Below are 20,093 nucleotides of genomic sequence, written 5' to 3'. Positions count from 1 at the left end.
GGACATAGTGTGAGGACATAGTGTGAGGATGTGCGTGTGAGGACCTGGGTGTGAGGATGTGGGTGTGAGGACATAGTGTGAGGACGTGGGTGTGAGGACCTGAGTCTGAGGATGTGGTACGATGGTGTGAGTGTGAGGAAGGGGTGTGAGGACACGGGTGTGATGATGCGGATGTGTGGATGTGGGTGTGAGGACCTGAGTCTGAGGACGTGTTATGAGGATGTGGGTGTGAGGACGTGGGTGTGAGGACATAGTGTGAGGATGTGCGTGTGAGGATGTGGGTGTGAGGATGTGGGTGTGAGGACGTGGGTGTGAGGACATAGTGTGAGGACATAGTGTGAGGATGTGGGTGTGAGGATGTAGGTGTGAGGACATAGTGTGAGGACGTGGGTGTGAGGATGTGGGTGTGAGGACCTGAGTCTGAGGACGTGTTATGAGGATGTGGGTGTGAGGACATAGTGTGAGGACCTGGGTGTGAGGATGTGGGTGTGAGGACCTGAGTCTGAGGACGTGTTATGAGGATGTGGGTGTGAGGACATAGTGTGAGGACCTGGGTGTGAGGATGTGGGTGTGAGGACACGGGTGTGATGATGCGGATGTGTGGATGTGGGTGTGAGGACCTGAGTCTGAGGACGTGTTATGAGGATGTGGGTGTGAGGACATAGTGTGAGGATGTGCGTGTGAGGATGTGTGAGGATGTGAGTGTGAGGACATAGTGTGAGGATGTGGGTGTGAGGATGTGAGTGTGAGGACATAGTGTGAGGACCTGGGTGTGAGTATGTGGGTGTGAGGACGTGCGTGTGAGGACATAGTGTGAGGACATAGTGTGAGGACGTGAGTGTGAGGACATAGTGTGAGGACATAGTGTGAGGACGTGAGTGTGAGGACGTGAGTGTGAGGACCTGGGTGTGAGGATGTGGGTGTGAGGACATAGTGTGAGGACATAGTGTGAGGACGTGAGTGTGAGGACATAGTGTGAGGACATAGTGTAAGGATGTGGGTGTGAGGACATAGTGTGAGGATGTGGGTGTGAGGACATAGTGTGAGGACGTGGGTGTGAGGACATAGTGTGAGGATGTGGGTGTGAGGACATAGTGTGAGGATGTGCGTGTGAGGATGTGGGTGTGAGGATGTGGGTGTGAGGACAGTGTGAGGACGTGGGTGTGAGGACATAGTGTGAGGACGTGGGTGTGAGGATGTGGGTGTGAGGACGTGGGTGTGAGGACATAGTGTGAGGATGTGGGTGTGAGGATGTGGGTGTGAGGACATAGTGTAAGGATGTGGGTGTGAGGATGTGGGTGTGAGGATGTGGGTGTGAGGACATAGTGTGAGGACGTGGGTGTGAGGACATACTGTAAGGATGTGGGTGTGAGGATGTGGGTGTGAGGACATAGTGTAAGGATGTGGGTGTGAGGATGTGGGTGTGAGGATGTGGGTGTGAGGACATAGTGTGAGGACGTGGGTGTGAGGACATAGTGTGAGGATGTGGGTGTGAGGACATAGTGTGAGGATGTGGGTGTGAGGATGTGGGTGTGAGGACGTGGGTGTGAGGACATAGTGTGAGGATGTGCGTGTGAGGACGTGCGTGTGAGGACGTGGGTGTGAGGATGTGAGTGTGAGGACGTGGGTGTGAGGACATAGTGTGAGGACGTGGGTGTGAGGACATAGTGTGAGGATGTGGGTGTGAGGACATAGTGTGAGGACATAGTGTGAGGATGTGGGTGTGAGGATGTGGGTGTGAGGATGTGGGTGTGAGGACGTGGGTGTGAGGACATAGTGTGAGGACGTGGGTGTGAGGATGTGGGTGTGAGGACATAGTGTGAAGATGTGGGTGTGAGGATGTGGGTGTGAGGATGTGGGTGTGAGGACATAGTGTGAAGATGTGGGTGTGAGGATGTGGGTGTGAGGACGTGCGTGTGAGGACATAGTGTGAGGATGTGGGTGTGAGGACGTGGGTGTGAGGACATAGTGTGAGGACGTGGGTGTGAGGACATAGTGTGAGGATGTGCGTGTGAGGACCTGGGTGTGAGGACATAGTGTGAGGATGTGGGTGTGAGGACGTGGGTGTGAGGACATAGTGTGAGGACGTGGGTGTGAGGATGTGGGTGTGAGGACATAGTGTGAAGATGTGGGTGTGAGGACCTGGGTGTGAGGACGTGGGTGTGAGGACATAGTGTGAGGACCTGGGTGTGAGGACCTGGGTGTGAGGACGTGGGTGTGAGGAGTGGGGGCTCCTGCCTCTCTGGTCCCCCACTGCACACAGCACACAAAGCAACTATTTTCCCAGAGGGGATGGAGAGCCCCTAGTTGCAGAACACCCGGTGGTGCCAGCTAGTTGGTGCCCAGCGCGGCTTGTGTCCCTTCTTCAGGAGCTGGGCGTGGCTTCCGGCGGGGCCCGGGGCCAGCTCTGCCCCTCCCAGCTGGGCCAGGGGCACAGGACTGGGTCCTTCCCAGCTGCTCTGGGTCCCAGCCCAGGGCTCCAGGCTGCTACCAGGCTCTGGAGAATGCTGGCACAGTCTGGAGAGAAAGAAACACCAAATTGTGCCATGAAATGCAACCTTGGCTACAGCTAATGGTCTGAAGAAATAATCATATTACCCAAGATCATTAAGAAAAGACATAAGGGATTGCCGAAATGATCAAATTCAACATCTGTTCCTAATAAGAGTTCCTTAAAAAAATTAGGAATGGATGATAGTGTGATTAAAACGTGTCATACTTGGCCATGAAGCAGAACTTTTCATTAAACCAGATACAGAGTTAGGATGCTGGCATTCAGCATTATAATTTATTTTTCAAGGCATTCCAGCCAATTTCATAAAAATGTAAAAGAGAAAAGCATAGACATGACTGTGCAGGCAACGTCTACTTGTACATGTGGAAATGCATCCATGGAAAACACAAAGAGCTCAAAAAGCAGCTGAGTGCAAGGTACGTGCATGAAGATGGATAGCTGGTTTTGTAGCATTGAGACCAGGCTATAAAATGAATGTTTACAATAGTAGTAAAAATACCAAATGCTGACAGACAAGCCTAACAGTAAAACTGCACAATACATTCATAGAAAGCTACACAAACGTTACTGAAAACTGTAAAACAGAATAGAATTACAGAATATGTTAAAGGATTGAGTCCTGTGTGTGTGTCTGTGTGCGCACGCGTGTGCGCCTGCCTGTCTGCATCTGTGTGTCTGTGTGGGGTATTACTATGTAGTATAAACTTGAGATGTTCCTTCCTGGGAGTTTGGGGGAGGACCAGGGAGGACCAGGGAGGGCCTGGGAGGTGGAGGACATAGAGGGAGGAGGGCCTGGGAAGGTCTGAGAGGACCTGGGTGGGTCTGGGAGGGCCTTGGAGATGGGGGAGGGCCTGGGAGGTCTGGGAGGGCCTGGGAGGGCCTGGGAGGGCCTGGGAGGTCTGGGAGGGCCTGGGAGGGCCTGGGAGGGCCTGGGAGGGCCTGGGAGGGGCTGGGAGGGCCTGGGAGGGCCTGGGAGGGCCTGGGAGGCCTGGGAGGTATGGGAGGGCCTGGGCGGGCCTGGGAGGGCCTGGGAGGGCCTGGGAGGCCTGGGAGGCCTGGGAGGGCCTGGGCGGGCCTGGGAGGGCCTGGGAGGGCCTGGGAGGGGCTGGGAGGGGCTGGGAGGTCTGGGAGGGCCTGGGAAGGCCTGGGAGGGCCTGGGAGGGCCTGGGAGGTCTGGGAGGGCCTGGGAGGGCCTGGGAGGGCCTGGGAGGGCCTGGGAGGGCCTGGGAGGTCTGGGAGGTCTGGGAGGGCCTGGGAGGTATGGGAGGTCTGGGAGGGCCTGGGAGGGCCTGGGAGGTCTGGGAGGGACTGGGAGGGCCTGGGAGGTCTGGGAGGGCCTGGGAGGGCCTGGGAGGGGCTGGGAGGGCCTGGGAGGGCCTGGGAGGGCCTGGGAGGGGCTGGGAGGGCCTGGGAGGGCCTGGGAGGGCCTGGGAGGTCTGGGAGGTCTGGGAGGGCCTGGGAGGGCCTGGGAGGTCTGGGAGGTCTGGGAGGGCCTGGGAGGTCTGGGAGGGCCTGGGAGGTCTGGGAGGGGCTGGGAGGGCCTGGGAGGGCCTGGGAGGGGCTGGGAGGTCTGGGAGGGCCTGGGAGGGCCTGGGAGGTCTGGGAGGCCTGGGAGGTCTGGGAGGGCCTGGGAGGTCTGGGAGGGCCTGGGAGGTCTGGGAGGGCCTGGGAGGTCTGGGAGGCCTGGGAGGGTCGGATAAGGCCCTCCAGGCCATGATTGTATGTCCTAACTGCCCCTGGGCTGTGGTGAGGCAAGACATGGCAGCAGAAGCATGGAGAAGAATAGACCTGCACACCTTATGGCCAAGAAATAGAAAAAAGAGACTAGGGTTCCCCAAATACCCTTAAATGTCCAGAAACCCTACTAAGTCCTACCTCTTTTTTTTGTTGTTTGTTTGAGATGGGGTCTGGTTATGGAGCCCAAACCTGCCATCCTCCTGCCATCTTCCACCAGGCACATCACAATGAGGCCAGGCAGCAGCCAGCATAGGGGCCTTTGGGATGCTGGCCAAACGATAGCCGCGACGGCCAAGCCCTCGACAAGTTTTCACAGCAAGTGTGCATTGTTCTCTTGTAACAGAGCCCATCTGCTCACCTCCCGTCCTGAGCCAGAACCGGAGCCCGGTCTGACTCCGCGCGTTGACCTGAGTGAGTGCATGAAGGAGCAGGTCTCTGTAGAATGAATCAAGGACAAACAGACAGAAAGGTTGGTAACCGCGGTATGCTTTTTTGGAATGGGAAGTGTTCTACTTCTTACTGGTGCTCACATGAAGCCTTGCGTGGGAAGGCAACATAGGCCTGGAGGGCGAAGGTGGGCCTTCCCTCCCAGCAACCAGGGACTCGGGTGCCATGGCTCGCTTCCTCCCTTCCAGGGGCAGCTTGTGTCACAGTAGTGACGGCGAGGCCTCCCAGGGGCGCGAGGCCACAGCACCTCTCCTGAACAAGGCACCCTGTCTTGCCCTTATCCTGGCTTTGGAAAAGAGCTCTGGAGGCCCCATGGCATTTTGGACTTTTGCCAGATTAATTTCTTTCTTTTCACTCTTGCAGTTTGAATCCTCTTGGTATATTTGGATGTGGCACTGCGCTGACATCTAGGCTGTGTGAGAATGGCCCTCTGGAGGAGGCTGGGCAGGCTGGCGGGAGCTGGAGGCGCTCGGGAGAAGCTGGCGGGAGCTGGAGGCGCTCGGGAGAAGCTGGCGGGAGCTGGAGGCGCTCGGGAGAAGCTGGCGGGAGCTGGAGGCGCTCGGGAGAAGCTGGCGGGAGCTGGAGGCGCTCGGGAGAAGCTGGCGGGAGCTGGAGGCGCTCGGGAGAAGCTGGCGGGAGCTGGAGGCACTCAGGCTGCTCTTCAGGGGAGGTCCCGAGGCACAGAGTGTGGGAGCTCATCAGGCTTGTTGCCATGTGAGCAGTGGGTCCACGATGGCTCCACAGCTGGCAAGGACCGGGTATTTCATGGCCTGTACAGTAGAGATGAGGACAGAGGGTGGCCGGGGCTTTCCGTGGCCTGTACGGTAGGGATGAGGACAGGTGAGGGCTGGGCCATTCCATGGCCTGTGCAGTGACGACATCTCTTCTCCACCATCCAGTGAGTGTGCGAGCCCACAGCAGTAAGTCCCAGCCAATCCCCAACAAGGCAAAGTGTGTCCGTGGCACAGAGGGGAGCCACAGTGTCTGTGTCTGTCACATGGTAACCTTCATCCAGTTTTCCAGGAGTAAGAGTCTACATGTCTGAGACCAGATCTTTGAGGGGAATGAAGATGCCGGGTACCAGACTTAAATCTTTGAAAGGGCTCAGGAAAGCCAGGTATGACGACACTGCCTGTAAATCCAGCACTCAAGAGGCTGAGGCAGCAAGACTGAAAGTTCGAGGCCCATCTGGACTGCATAGTGAGATATTGTCTCAAAAAACTTGCCACCAGGGGCTGGGAATGTGCCTAGTGGTGGAGCGCTTGCCTAGCACGCATGAAGCCCTCGTTTGATTCTTCAGCACCACATACACAGAAAAGACTGGAAGTAGCGCTCTGGCTCAAGTGGTAGAGTGCTGGCCTTGAGTGAAAGGAAGCCAGGGACAGTGTCAGGCCCTGAGTTCAAGCTCCAGGACTGGCCAAAAACAAAAACAAAACAAAACAACTCACCACCACCACCACCACGCATGGTTTTGGTGGGTCTTTGGGTACTGTGGAAGTGCACGTCCCTCAGCAGTGCAGTGGGCTGAGCACCCAGAGGGCTCATGGCCGGGAAGTTTGGTCCTCCATCTCCAGCACCATTGGCTGGCCGAGGCCTGGCCCACTCCCTGGAGGAAGCCCTGGAAGGAGACCGAAAGACCTGCACCTTCTTCCTCTTGCCTCTCACTCCACCGCCACGGCCACAACCTGAGCAGCTCTGCTTGGCTGCCACCACAGTGCACTGCCTTCACACAGCCTCAGAGGCTACCAGCAAGAAACCACGAGCCAAGAGGCCACAGGCAGAGAGACATACGCTGAAAGACTGTGGGGCAAGAAACCATGAGCTGAGCGCACAGAGCTGTGAGACAAACCGTTGGGCACCGCTTATAGCTTTAACACGCGGTCCTAGGCCCGCCTCTTCTCCTGACCTGGGGCCGCGAGGCTGCTAGCCCCGCCTCCCGCCTCAGACCGCGTGTATGCCAAGATGGCGGCGGGCGGAACCCAGGGAGTGGTCCTGTGGGACGTGACCACCGCCCATGGAGGAAGTTCCATGATGTCACTGTGATGGACAGCTCATAATCAGCCTATCGCCTTGCCTAGTTAGCCACTCCAAATCCCGCCCCTTCCTGCTGGTCATTACTGCTATATAACCCCCCTCGCCGCCCCCCAATTAGAATCCTTGGATTTTTCTGCCTGGCGGATCCCCGATGCACCTGTATCCTGAGGCCTTATTTAAACGTAAGAGGGGCTGGGTGGGCGTTATTCGCGACTAACACACCTCCCCGCTTTTCACACTAGGGCACACCCCAGCATTTCCCCCGCGGGTTGGGAGAAGTTGCACGAGGGCCGAGGGCCCTTTTGTCATCATCACTGACGACATCCAGGGTTTCTCGTGGTCTAGGAGAGCTGGCATCACAGGGAGTGTTCGTCCTCCATACTTGCGGCATCTGTTGACCAGTAATCTGTGCTTTTTGGCTTGAGTGCCTTTGTTTGGAAACATAGTGGAGTGGACATCTGTATTTTGATTTTGGTTTTTAAAACATTGTTTTGAGAAGGATACAGTACCCCGTCTGTAGTGAGAATGCTACACAGATATATGGGGCTCTCACGGGGCTGCCTATGTCCATGCTGGGTTTGAGGCTGGGACGCGTGGTCCATGCTTATCATTTCAGCTACACAGGAGGCAGAAGCAGGAGGATGAAGAGTTTGAGGCCAGCCTAGGCGAAGTTAAGGAGATCCCATCTAAAACCATAAATACAAAGGAAAGGGTGGGGGGTGCCGTGCAGGGGGTAGAGAGCTCCCCTAGCATGTGCGAGACCTGGGTTGATTCAATGGACTCAAGATACAATATGTCCCCTCGTATAACTTCCTCAGCATGTCCACGCGTGTCACTTCCCCAGCATGTCCCCTCGTGTCGCTTCCCCAGCATGTCCCCTCGTATCGCTTCCCCAGCATGTCCCCCCGTGTCGCTTCCCCAGCATGTCCCCTCGTGTCGCTTCCCCAGCATGTCCCCCCGTGTCGCTTCCCCAGCATGTCCCCTCGTGTCGCTTCCTCAGCATGTCCCCTCGTGTCGCTTCCCCAGCATGTCCCCTCGTGTCGCTTCCCCAGCATGTCCCCTCGTGTCGCTTCCTCAGCATGTCCCCTCATGTCGCTTCCTCAGCATGTCCCCTCGTGTCGCTTCCCCAGCATGTCCCCTCGTGTCGCTTCCCCAGCATGTCCCCTCGTGTCGCTTCCCCAGCATGTCCCCTCGTGTCGCTTCCCCAGCATGTCCCCTCGTGTCGCTTCCCCAGCATGTCCCCTCGTGTCGCTTCCTCAGCATGTCCCCTCGTGTCGCTTCCTCAGCATGTCCCCTCGTGTCGCTTCCTCAGCATGTCCCCTCGTGTCGCTTCCTCAGCATGTCCCCCCGTGTCGCTTCCTCAGCATGTCCCCCCGTGTCGCTTCCCCAGCATGTCCCCCCGTGTCGCTTCCCCAGCATGTCCCCTCGTGTCGCTTCCTCAGCATGTCCCCTCGTGTCGCTTCCTCAGCATGTCCCCTCGTGTCGCTTCCCCAGCATGTCCCCTCGTGTCGCTTCCCCAGCATGTCCCCTCGTGTCGCTTCCCCAGCATGTCCACATGTGGCACTTCCTCAGCATGTCCCCTCGTGTCGCTTCCTCAGCATGTCCCCTCGTGTCGCTTCCCCAGCATGTCCACACGTGTCGCTTCCCCAGCATGTCCCCTCGTGTCGCTTCCTCAGCATGTCCACACGTGTCGCTTCCCCAGCATGTCCCCTCGTGTCGCTTCCCCAGCATGTCCCCTCGTGTCGCTTCCCCAGCATGTCCCCTCGTGTCGCTTCCTCAGCATGTCCCCTCATGTCGCTTCCTCAGCATGTCCCCTCGTGTCGCTTCCCCAGCATGTCCCCTCGTGTCGCTTCCCCAGCATGTCCCCTCGTGTCGCTTCCCCAGCATGTCCCCTTGTGTCGCTTCCCCAGCATGTCCCCTCGTGTCGCTTCCTCAGCATGTCCCCTCGTGTCGCTTCCTCAGCATGTCCCCTCGTGTCGCTTCCTCAGCATGTCCCCTCGTGTCGCTTCCTCAGCATGTCCCCTCGTGTCGCTTCCTCAGCATGTCCCCCCGTGTCGCTTCCTCAGCATGTCCCCCCGTGTCGCTTCCCCAGCATGTCCCCCCGTGTCGCTTCCCCAGCATGTCCCCTCGTGTCGCTTCCTCAGCATGTCCCCTCGTGTCGCTTCCTCAGCATGTCCCCTCGTGTCGCTTCCCCAGCATGTCCCCTCGTGTCGCTTCCCCAGCATGTCCCCTCGTGTCGCTTCCCCAGCATGTCCACATGTGGCACTTCCTCAGCATGTCCCCTCGTGTCGCTTCCTCAGCATGTCCCCTCGTGTCGCTTCCCCAGCATGTCCACACGTGTCGCTTCCCCAGCATGTCCCCTCGTGTCGCTTCCTCAGCATGTCCACACGTGTCGCTTCCCCAGCATGTCCCCTCGTGTCGCTTCCTCAGCATGTCCCCTCGTGTCACTTCCTCAGCATGTCCACACGTGGCACCTCCTCAGCATGTCCCCTCGTGGCACTTCCTCAGCATGTCCCCTCGTGGCACTTCCTCAGCATGTCCACATGTGGCACTTCCTCAGCATGTCCCCTCGTGTCGCTTCCCCAGCATGTCCACACGTGTCGCTTCCCCAGCATGTCCCCTCGTGTCGCTTCCTCAGCATGTCCCCTCGTGTCGCTTCCTCAGCATGTCCCCTCGTGTCGCTTCCCCAGCATGTCCCCTCGTGTCGCTTCCCCAGCATGTCCACACGTGGCACTTCCTCAGCATGTCCCCTCGTGTCGCTTCCTCAGCATGTCCACACGTGGCACTTCCTCAGCATGTCCCCTCGTGTCGCTTCCCCAGCATGTCCACACGTGGCACTTCCTCAGCATGTCCCCCCGTGTCGCTTCCTCAGCATGTCCCCCCGTGTCGCTTCCTCAGCATGTCCCCTCGTGTCGCTTCCCCAGCATGTCCACACGTGGCACTTCCTCAGCATGTCCCCTCGTGTCGCTTCCTCAGCATGTCCACACGTGGCACTTCCTCAGCATGTCCCCTCGTGTCGCTTCCCCAGCATGTCCACATGTGGCACTTCCTCAGCATGTCCCCCCGTGTCGCTTCCTCAGCATGTCCCCCCGTGTCGCTTCCTCAGCATGTCCCCTCGTGTCGCTTCCTCAGCATGTCCCTTCGTGTCGCTTCCCCCAGCATGTCCCCTCGTGTCGCTTCCTCAGCATGTCCCCTCGTGTCGCTTCCCCAGCATGTCCACACGTGGCACTTCCTCAGCATGTCCCCTCGTGTCGCTTCCCCAGCATGTCCCCCTGTGTCGCTTCCCCAGCATGTCCAGGCATGGCACCTCCTCATCATGTCCACTCATGGCACCAGCTAAGCATGTCCACGCATGTCGCTTCCCCCAGCATGTCCACGCATGTCGCTTCCTCATTATGTCCACTTGTGGCACTTCTTCAGCATGTCCACTTGTGTCACTTCCAATTGTGGCAATTCTTCCATATGTACTCAGCATGTTCACTGGTGATATTTCCAGTCTCCTTGCCACCCAAACGGTGTGATTACTATCTTCCCTGTAAAGATGAGGAAAGCAAAGCTCTAGAAAGTGACAACACTCGCCCAAGACAATAGGTAGCTGGGCCCGGGCTCCTGTAAAGCCACCCCTACTGGAGCTCCCTTGTCACCAACTTCCCCACTCTCTGCCTCAGGACCAGTTCTGTTGCAGTCCCCAGGCCGCTTCCCAGACTCTGATTTGTTGGGTTTAGGCAGGCATAAGGGGGGATTGTTGTTATTAGGGAATTTGAGAAACACTTGTAGTTGTTGCTACCCAAATAGTCAGAGCCTCAGGCCAAAGCATAGACCTGGGTCTGAGATATGAAGCCAGGGACACGGCTCCTACATCCCCAGACATCAGGAGACAAAAGGCCTCAGCTGGGTAATAGTCACATTTCGCATGACTTGCATTGATTTCTTGGGGATTTGGGAGAAATTGGGACCAAAAGTCTTGCCTGTGAACACTCTGCTGATTTATCTGCTGCAGACCAGTTTTAGTCTGTGTCAGCTGTGAAGAAGCTCCCAAACCAACAGAACGGAGCCTCAGAAGGAAAGGTCAAGTGGTCAGGTTCAGCCATGGGGCTGTCTTGTACTGGATTGTTAGTTGCTGGTTGCTGGATGGCGAAGGCGCCGAGGAAGTGTTGGGCCTCAAGTCTTAGCCGCTAAGGACAGGGCCAGAGGCTGAAGGCACCCAGGGCCTCACAGACTCTCCCACGGCCCCAGGACAGTGCCAGGTGCACGGCATGCCTGGGGACCCTAGGACAGAGCTTTGCGTTTATGTTCAAGCCTTGAGAAGTCTCACATCAAGCAATCCCAGGAATTGCTTTAGTGCCTTCAGAAGTAAAGCAGGGGTTTGTGGAACCGGCGGGGAAGAACATCTAGTGTTCTAAGTAGACACGTAAACATGGAAATTGAATAGGACAGTTGATCCCACAGCCATTGTGCTAATCCTCTTCTCTGGTGTTTGATTGTGCTAACAATCCTTACTGATTACTGCAAATTATTATTATAAGGAAGTATTTGTCATAACAAGGCTGAAATCTAATGATGAACCTAGGTCAATAAGTAATGGTGACATAAACAAGCTAGTTCTATTTGTCAGAGGGTTTAAGAAGAAGGATCATCAGCCTTGGGCACCGGTAGCTGTGAGGTCTCAGGCTCGCACACTCTTCCTGTCCTCTGCGTCCCGGCTGGAGTGACTTCATGTCACAGCAGGCCCCCCTCTCACTGTTCTGTGTACAACACAGCAAAGCCAGCTTCCCAAGGTGGGGCAGCCCAAGACCAGCCAGGATGGAGGGTGGGAGTCTGTTCGTGCTGGTGCCCTGTTGGAGCCTGTGCTAACCATGCTCTGACACTGGGTAGCACTCAGCCCATGTTGGTATCAGTCTCTCGTGGCCTTGGAGCCCTATCAGTCAGGAACCAGGTAGGTGAGGGGTTTGCAGCTTGGAGTAAGTGTGGCACTTGTCTGTGAGCAATCCATAACGAATTCTTACTCACCAAGATGGAGTACTTCTTGGTATGTGAGCGCCATCACTGCTCAGAGGCAGATGTGTCATTTCCATCTCCTGGGAAAAGCCCCCCAACACCAGCTGTTCCTCTACCAGCATGCGGCTCCTCTTCCTTGTGGTTGCTTAAGCTCCGGCCACGGACCACAAGAATGGAGGGGCCAAGGGTGTGTCAGCTCTCCGGCTGATTCTTCCACAGGAATCTACCCCTGTTCCATCAGTGGGATGGGCGGGGCAGCTGGCTTGTGTGTTTTCACTTCAGGTTCTTGCCGCCTTGCTCTAGGCTCTTAGCACTTGTCCACGGTGCTGAAGAGGCATGAGGGGTGTCAGGAAAGGCTGACAGGAGAGCGAGGTGCTGGGCAGGGGTGATGTTTTCCTTTTCCCAGCAGCTGGGCTCTGTGTCCTGGTGCGGGGCATGGTCTCCTGGCTGTACTTCATGCGTGGCCAGCTGCATGTCATGACTAAAGCTGGCTGGGCAGTGGAGGGAGGAGAACCTTTCCCAGGTGTGTCCTGAGCTGTCTGCCAGGTGCCATACCATGCCAAAGCCATGCCAACCCCTGCCATGCTGAAGGAGGCTGGCCTGGGGTCTTCCCAGAGGCCATCACAGGGCCTTCTTGTTTGTGTTCCTACTTCATTCTTGTTTCTGATGGCAGTGTTGGTTAGGAGGAAGGGCAAAGCCCAGGCCCTGATGAGCAGCTAGGGTGCCACAGGGATCACAGGGCCTGGGGTGGCCTGTCAGAGGGGTCAGGGTGGACTCCATCAACAGGATACATGTTGGGGCCGTTCTGCAGTCTAGACAATTCCTCTTCATGAAGCTCTCCTCCATGGTGTCTGTGAGAGGGGAAGTGGACCCGTTGCTCCAGAGATAACATGTCTTTCTGGAACTGCAACTTTAAAGACATTTCTTCCCTGGCGCTGCATAAAGTGGCCTATGCAGTGTTGTGAACAAGATATCTCCTGACAAGTGTTCTCGACATTAGTGGTGCCAGATCGCACAAAACACACAATGCCAGTAAAATTTGAATTTCAAAATGGAAACGGGAAATTTTTAAGAAGAGCATATCTCAATGTTTGAACACAATTTACTATAAAAATCATTTGAGAATCTGAATTCAGCGTCTGGGTCTGTGGCTCACTGTCTAGCCTCCAGGGCCACAGGTTCAGTCCTCAGCAACACCAAAAAGTGGCAGACATGAAATTCAAACTTATCTTGCCAATCTGTATTTCACTGTGCAATCTGATTTACAATAAAAATAACTTGGACTCATAAGGCTGCTTTTGTTTAAGATTTAATTAACAATGTTACGTATGCACAGATTTCAGGAAATCACAGAGTTCAATGCAACTTGCTTTAAAACACCATTTCCCCCCATAACTTCCTCCTTTCATTTCCCACATTTAAATAAACACGTTTAGGTTCTAAGACTGATTTTCCTGGCAAGGGAGATTTAGCTCCATTTCTGCAAATGACAGGGTGCATGTTGACTGTGGGATTCAGACATTACCTGTGGCGCCTCCCAGGAGGTCAGTGCCACCGCGGGCTGATGTTCCTTCTCTACAGGCAGAGCGTGGTCCTGGACTGTCCAGCGTCAGGTCCACACTGTGTGATCACAGGGCTCTGTGCTGGTGGACTGTCCAGTGTCAGGTCCACACTGTGTGATCACAGGCGCTGTGCTGGTGGACTGTCCAGTGTCAGGTCCACACTGTGATCACAGGGCCCTGTGCTGGTGGACTGTCCAGTGTCAGGTCCACACTGTGTGATCACAGGCGCTGTGCTGGTGGACTGTCCAGTGTCAGGTCCACACTGTGTGATCACAGGGCTCTGTGCTGGTGGACTGTCCAGTGTCAGGTCCACACTGTGTGATCACAGGGCCCTGTGCTGGTGGACTGTCCAGTGTCAGGTCCACACCGTGTGATCACAGGGCCCTGTGCTGGTGGACTGTCCAGTGTCAGGTCCACACCGTGTGATCACAGGGCCCTGTGCTGGTGGACTGTCCAGTGTCAGGTCCACACTGTGTGATCACAGGCGCTGTGCTGGTGGACTGTCCAGTGTCAGGTCCACACTGTGTGATCACAGGCGCTGTGCTGGTGGACTGTCCAGTGTCAGGTCCACACTGTGATCACAGGGCCCTGTGCTGGTGGACTGTCCAGTGTCAGGTCCACACCGTGTGATCACAGGGCTCTGTGCTGGTGGACTGTCCAGTGTCAGGTCCACACTGTGTGATCACAGTGCCCTGTGCTGGTGGACTGTCCAGTGTCAGGTCCACACTGTGTGATCACAGGGCCCTGTCCTGGTGGACTGTCCAGTGTCAGGTCCACACCGTGTGATCACAGGGCCCTGTGCTGGTGGACTGTCCAGTGTCAGGTCCACACTGTGTGATCACAGGGCCCTGTCCTGGTGGACTGTCCAGTGTCAGGTCCACACTGTGATCACAGGCCCTATGTTGGTGGAGTATCCAATATCAGGTCCACATTATGGTGATTACATGGCGCTGTGTTGGTTATCTGGTCCAGTTAAATTTGTGGGAATAGATGCAGTTACATTGGGTTGAGAAGCAGCAGAGGGCACAGTTAGGTGACTAGTGGTTCCTGGTGAGGTTGTACCACTTGCAAGTCTGTCCCTGCACCAGTGCAGATTCATCTCCTTAGGGAAATTCACTTTTACTCCACCTGCTTGCGTGAGACAGTGTGCCAGCCTAGCTGGAGGGGAAGTCTGCATGAGATGGATTTATTTTATTTGAATAAAGCTCATTTAGAAAAATTCTAACTTTGCTTTTTAACAATAAATTTCCAAGCTTAAAGGTAACAATTGCTGGGGAAAATACACTTTATTTCTGTAGCAGCTTCAAAGCTGAATCTTTCAAAGCCAAGTAGATGAAATAGTCATGGATAGTCTCTGATGACAGAGAATGGAAAACAAAATTGAAACCTGAAGAAGGAAGGAAATGAAGAATGAAAGATGCATGGCACAAAATGCTACATGACACAGAATATATAGCCAGTATGATCTTTAAAATGACAACAAATCCTCAGCTATGTTCGTTGCAGCATTATTTACCATAGCTAAGACATGGAACCAACCCAGATGCCCCTCAGTGGATAAATAGGTCAAGAAGATGTGATATATACATATATTACACACACACACACACACACACACACACACACATACACACACACACTGGAGTTCTATGCTTTCATCAGAAAGAATGACATTGCCCCATTTATAAGAAAATGGAAAGAACTGGAAAAAAAAATCATATTTAGCAAAGCAAGCCAGGCCCAAAGAAAGGGTTGCATGGCTTCCCTCATTTGTAGTAACTAGTATATGTCTATGATATTCTTAACGGGGGATTACAATAGCACAATTGCTAAGTGCTTACGACCATATATAATTAAGTGTATCAATTAGAAACACGAGATTCTTATATTCTGTATTTTTCTATTTTTATCTGTTTTAGTTTTCTGTACCCTTTGTCTTGTATATGTTTGTCTGATCCATTGAAGGGAAAGGAAATCACGGAAACAGCAGGACAAAGGAGGAACTAATGCAACAGTGGTACTCACTAGACACTGTGTTGGAAATGGACTATACTACTTTTGAGGGGCGGAGTATGGAAGGGTAGGCAGGAGAAAAGGAGAGAGGGGTAACAGTGTTTATAAAGAAATACACTCATTAACTTATGTAACTGTAACCTTCCATTCATCACTTTTACAATAAATATATAAAAATAAATAAAAATGATAGCACATCCAGTAAGGACCAACAAATAGAGCCAGAAGGCCAATGTGGCAGGGGTGGTAGGCTGCCAGGAAGCTGGGGCCGATCTGCATCCCTGCAGCTCCCTCTCTGCTTTGCTGCTGCTGCATCTCCAGTAGCCTGTCCTTCCTCCTCGGCCGGAGCTGCCATGACGCGTATTTCAAGTGCTCGTCTTCAGAGGTGCCCTCCACGGCCAGCCCACTGCTGTGTGGTTGTCCACACCTGCTCCTGTAAACCTCCGAAGACACAGGCTCCTTTACAGCCTTTGCGAACACGATGCTGCTTGTTGAGTAAATGATCCTCAAATAACTTAGTAGATGGCTGCTTAATTGGTATTTAATAAAAAAGGATACCTTGTGTTTCAATCACCATTTACAGTTTTCAAAGTATGTGCACACACATTATCTCACTTGATTCTTGGAGCTTATCATAAAGTAAGCAAGGCATGTGTCAGCATTTAATAAAGCTTGGAAAGCAAGTTCAATCACTTTTAAGCTTTTAGAGAAAAGTCAATAAAACTCAAATTGTTTATTCTGAAATGACAGAAACTAGAACACAATGTGCTTGATCAGAATCCCTTTTGTGGGAGTCTAGAAAATAATTCTAGGTCATTTCTATATTCTTCCTAATGTGAACAGATGGCCTTGCTTCCTGAGTCACAAATTGCAAAGTCTGGGCCCATTATGGAGAATAATCTTTTGAGATTATAAAATTAGATTACAAAACTGGCATAAGGCTGGAAAATAAGCCCATGTCCCAGCTCACTGTGGCCCTGTGTGGGCCGTGACCCCTGGGGTGCACCGGGGCCCTGTGTGGGCCGTGACCCCTGGGGTGCACCGGGGCCCTGTGTGGGCCGAGACCCTGTGTGTGCAGAGGCCCCTGTGTGCACTGTGGCCCCTGTGGAGGGTGTCAGGAGCACTGCTATTTGGCCTCTGGGCACAAGGAGGGGGAATGTCACGTCACACGAGGGGAGGAGAGAGAGCACCTCAGGGCGAGTGCGAGGGGTAAGGTCACTCTCCACCCTGGCATGAGAAGCTGTTGCCAGAGGGCAATGGAGACGGAGGACTTGGAAGCAGGTGAGGACACCGGTGGGTTCATATCCAGGCACGTTTCCTTCCTTGGCAGTGGGAGAGGAGCCGCCTTTGAGGAAGTGCCTTCCATCCACTGGTCTCTGCTGGGTGGATCCACCAGGAAGCAGCTGCTTGTGGTGGGCCTATTCCCAGAGCAGCAGACGCCCTCTGCCTGCCAGGACTCAGGACTCAGGAGCTCTAGGAAGGCATCGCGTTGCAGCTCAACTGCTGGGGTGCAGAGGGTTTCCCTCGGCTGGGGGTGCTGGCCGGAGGAGAAGGCAAGTCAGACAAAATAGGAGGTTCTGTGTGGGACCAGGCTCGTCCTAGGCCGTCCAAGAGGTATGGGGCTGGCCAGTGAGCCAGCCAGTTACGGGGGTGGCTGGCACAGGGGCAGCCTGTGTGGGGTAGCCAGCTACTGGATCCCTGGGTCAAGTTGTATCATATGTCATACTTACTTTGGCGTTTCCACTTTTGTAAGTTTGTACTTTGTGTGATAAGCTAGTAATGCTCTTTCAAGTCAGTTGGAGTTCTATTTCTGTCTCTGTGACTTGGAGTCCGGGTCCCATTCGTGCAGCCTGGGTGGGGAGGCCAGAGGGCCTTGGGTGCATAGCAAGGCCTGACCAGGGAGCTGTCTGTGGGGTCTGCACCGCACAACAGCCAAGTGGGAACTGGGAAAACAAGAGGTTAGAGCCAGCCCGTCTTACAGGGAATGTGTGGGCATGAGTGTGCAAGTGTGGAGGCAGAGAGAGCCGTGGACATGTTGCTGGCTGGCACGAAGTTGGCATGGTGCTCAGGAATGTATGTGTGGGGTGATTTGTAATGATGTGGCTGCCGGACTCAATTAGAAATCAGAGGCAAAACAAAGTTGTTGCTGTGCCCAGCATCTTCTGCAGGGGAGGAGTGAGGGGGAGGGGCTGGTGTGAGGCTGCCTAACCACAGGGCTCACATGGCTCTGTGGTCCTTGTCTGCATTTCAGAGTGTCTCAGGTCCCTCCTATGTATGTGCATCTTCCTTAGGAGCGGGTCCCATTCCAAGACAGCAGAATAAATGAGGGTTGATGGAACTTGGTGGGTCCTGACCTAGGAATCAGCTGCTGCTTGCAGGAATTAAGACACAAGAGAGGAGCAACTTCCTGTTAATCTCTGAGGGCCCTGAGGTACGGAGACTCTGGGGTCGTGGGCTGTTATACTGGAGAGCAGATGTGGCTTGGCCCATAGTGGGGGGAACACCACAGTGTAGGGACTTGGAGCCCTGGGGGCCATGGGCTGTCCGTACACATGGGCGAGTTGGAGAGATGGCCATGGGAAGCAAGGCCAAGACCTTGCTGGAGGATGGGGCGGCCATGCACGCACATTCCTCCATTTCACTTACATAAAATCCCTCCCACGTGACAGAGCAGGAAATGGAGTCTCAGAGCGTTAAAAACCATCCCAAGGGGCTGGGGATATAGCCTAGTGGCAAGAGTGCCTGCCTCGGATACACGAGGCCCTAGGTTCGATTCCCCAGCACCACATATACAGAAAACGGCCAGAAGCGGCGCTGTGGCTCAAGTGGCAGAGTGCTAGCCTTGAGCGGGAAGAAGCCAGGGACAGTGCTCAGGCCCTGAGTCCAAGGCCCAGGACTGGCCAAAAAAAAACCATCCCAAGCTACACAGCTAACAGGAAGAAAATGTTAATGTTGTTATGACTGTTGGATGAGTACAGTTTTAGTGCCATAGCAATGATGTTCTAATGGCTTAGTCAAGTCACCTCTGGGTGACAGGAAAGGAAATGCACACATGGCAGCTTGGTGGATTTTCCTCCCCACATCCCAGGGTCTCTAACTTTTTTACTTTCCTTTCCCCCAAGAAGCATTTATTCTCTTCATTTATTCTGAAGTTAATATTGTCTTTTATCTACTAACTTTAGTCATTTTCTCATTATTTACAAAGTTTAGCTGGGTGCTAGTGGCTCATACCTGTAATCCTAGCCACTCAGGAGTCTGAGAGCTGAGGATTATGGTTCCAAGTCAGCCTGAGAAGGAAAATCCCTGAGACTCCCATCTCCAAATAACCACGAAAGAGCCACAAGTGGAGGTGTGGCTCAAGTGCTAGAGCTCCAGCCTTGAGCAGAAAAAGCTAAGTGAGGGCACCAGACCTTGAGTTCAAGCCTCAGTATGAGCACAAAAAAGTTTATATTCTCATGGTGCAGAGATTTGGAAACATGAAAAAACAGGAACAGGAGGTAAACCTCCTCCATCCAGCCGACCTGAATCAACCACTGATAGCATGCAGGGGTGTTTCCTCCTTATATATTAGACTGCACACAATTAAATGGGCTAGGAATTTTATTTTTGTCTCTTATAATTGCAACAGGCACTCGAGACTATATAGTGATGACTTAACAGGTTTATAAAGTCAGAAGGCTGAGCCTGTAAGAAGTATTGCAATCAGGCTGGGAAGGTGGCTTAGTGGTAGAGCGCTTGCCTAGCATGCATGAGGCCCTGGGTTTGATTCCATAGCACCACATATACAGAAAAGCCAGAAGTGGTGCTGTGGCTCAACAGGTAGAGTGCTAGCCTTGAGTAAAAAGAAGCCAGGGACAGTGCTCAGGCCCTGAGTTCAAGGCCCAGGACTGGAATACAAAAAGAAGCATTGCAATCTATATGGCTACTAATTTGCTACTGCCATTGTTCTTACAAATGCTACTATTGCTATCTGGAATTCATGTGTACTTTATATTTACAAGTGGCTTTATTGACATGATCCTAAGCAATATAGACGATTCTACAAACAGGGTGAGTCCTTACATGCATGTGGAGGGAGAACACATGGGCTACCCATGTCCTTGCTCCTTAGAGACCACGGCCCATCCGCCTAGACTCAGGGACACCTGTGCCCTTGCTCCTTAGAGACCACGGCCCATCCTCCTAGACTCAGGGACACCTGTGCCCTTGCTCCTTAGAGACCACGGCCCATCCTCCTAGACTCAGGGACACCTGTGCCCTTGCTCCTTAGAGACCACGGCCCATCCTCCTAGACTCAGGGACACCTGTGCCCTTGCTCCTTAGAGACCACAGCCCATCCTACTAGAATGGAGGACCACCCATGCTTGCACTCCTCAGATGTCACAGTGCAGGATGAAGAATGGGGTTCAGGGTTCCTTGGACACTTGGGGCCCGTCCTGTGTCTCCTATCTTGAATCTTGGTGGCTCCGTGCTAAGTGGCTCAGGGACAAGTTCATTGAGTTGCTTGGGACCTGTGCTCCAATGTGGTTGAGGAGTTTCCAGGCCTCCCTTCCCCAACATGGTTAACTGTTAGGTGGCTGAATTGCAGGGGTCCCGTGCGCTACGAGTCAGAGGACTGTGTACTCCAGACTGCAAGGGAGTATTACCCCTCTCTTTTCATGAGCCATTTGTCATTGCTTTATTGTTAAGTGAGATAAAATGAAATGATCTTCACTCTGGTCATCACCATGGAGCTTAATTGCCCATCTCGTTAGGCTGGGAAGCCAACAGAGACAATAGTGGAGCAA

This window comes from Perognathus longimembris, unplaced genomic scaffold, assembly GCF_023159225.1.
Source record: "Perognathus longimembris pacificus isolate PPM17 unplaced genomic scaffold, ASM2315922v1 HiC_scaffold_5427, whole genome shotgun sequence".
Lineage (NCBI taxonomy): Eukaryota > Metazoa > Chordata > Mammalia > Rodentia > Heteromyidae > Perognathus > Perognathus longimembris.
This window is presented reverse-complemented; position numbering follows the sequence as displayed.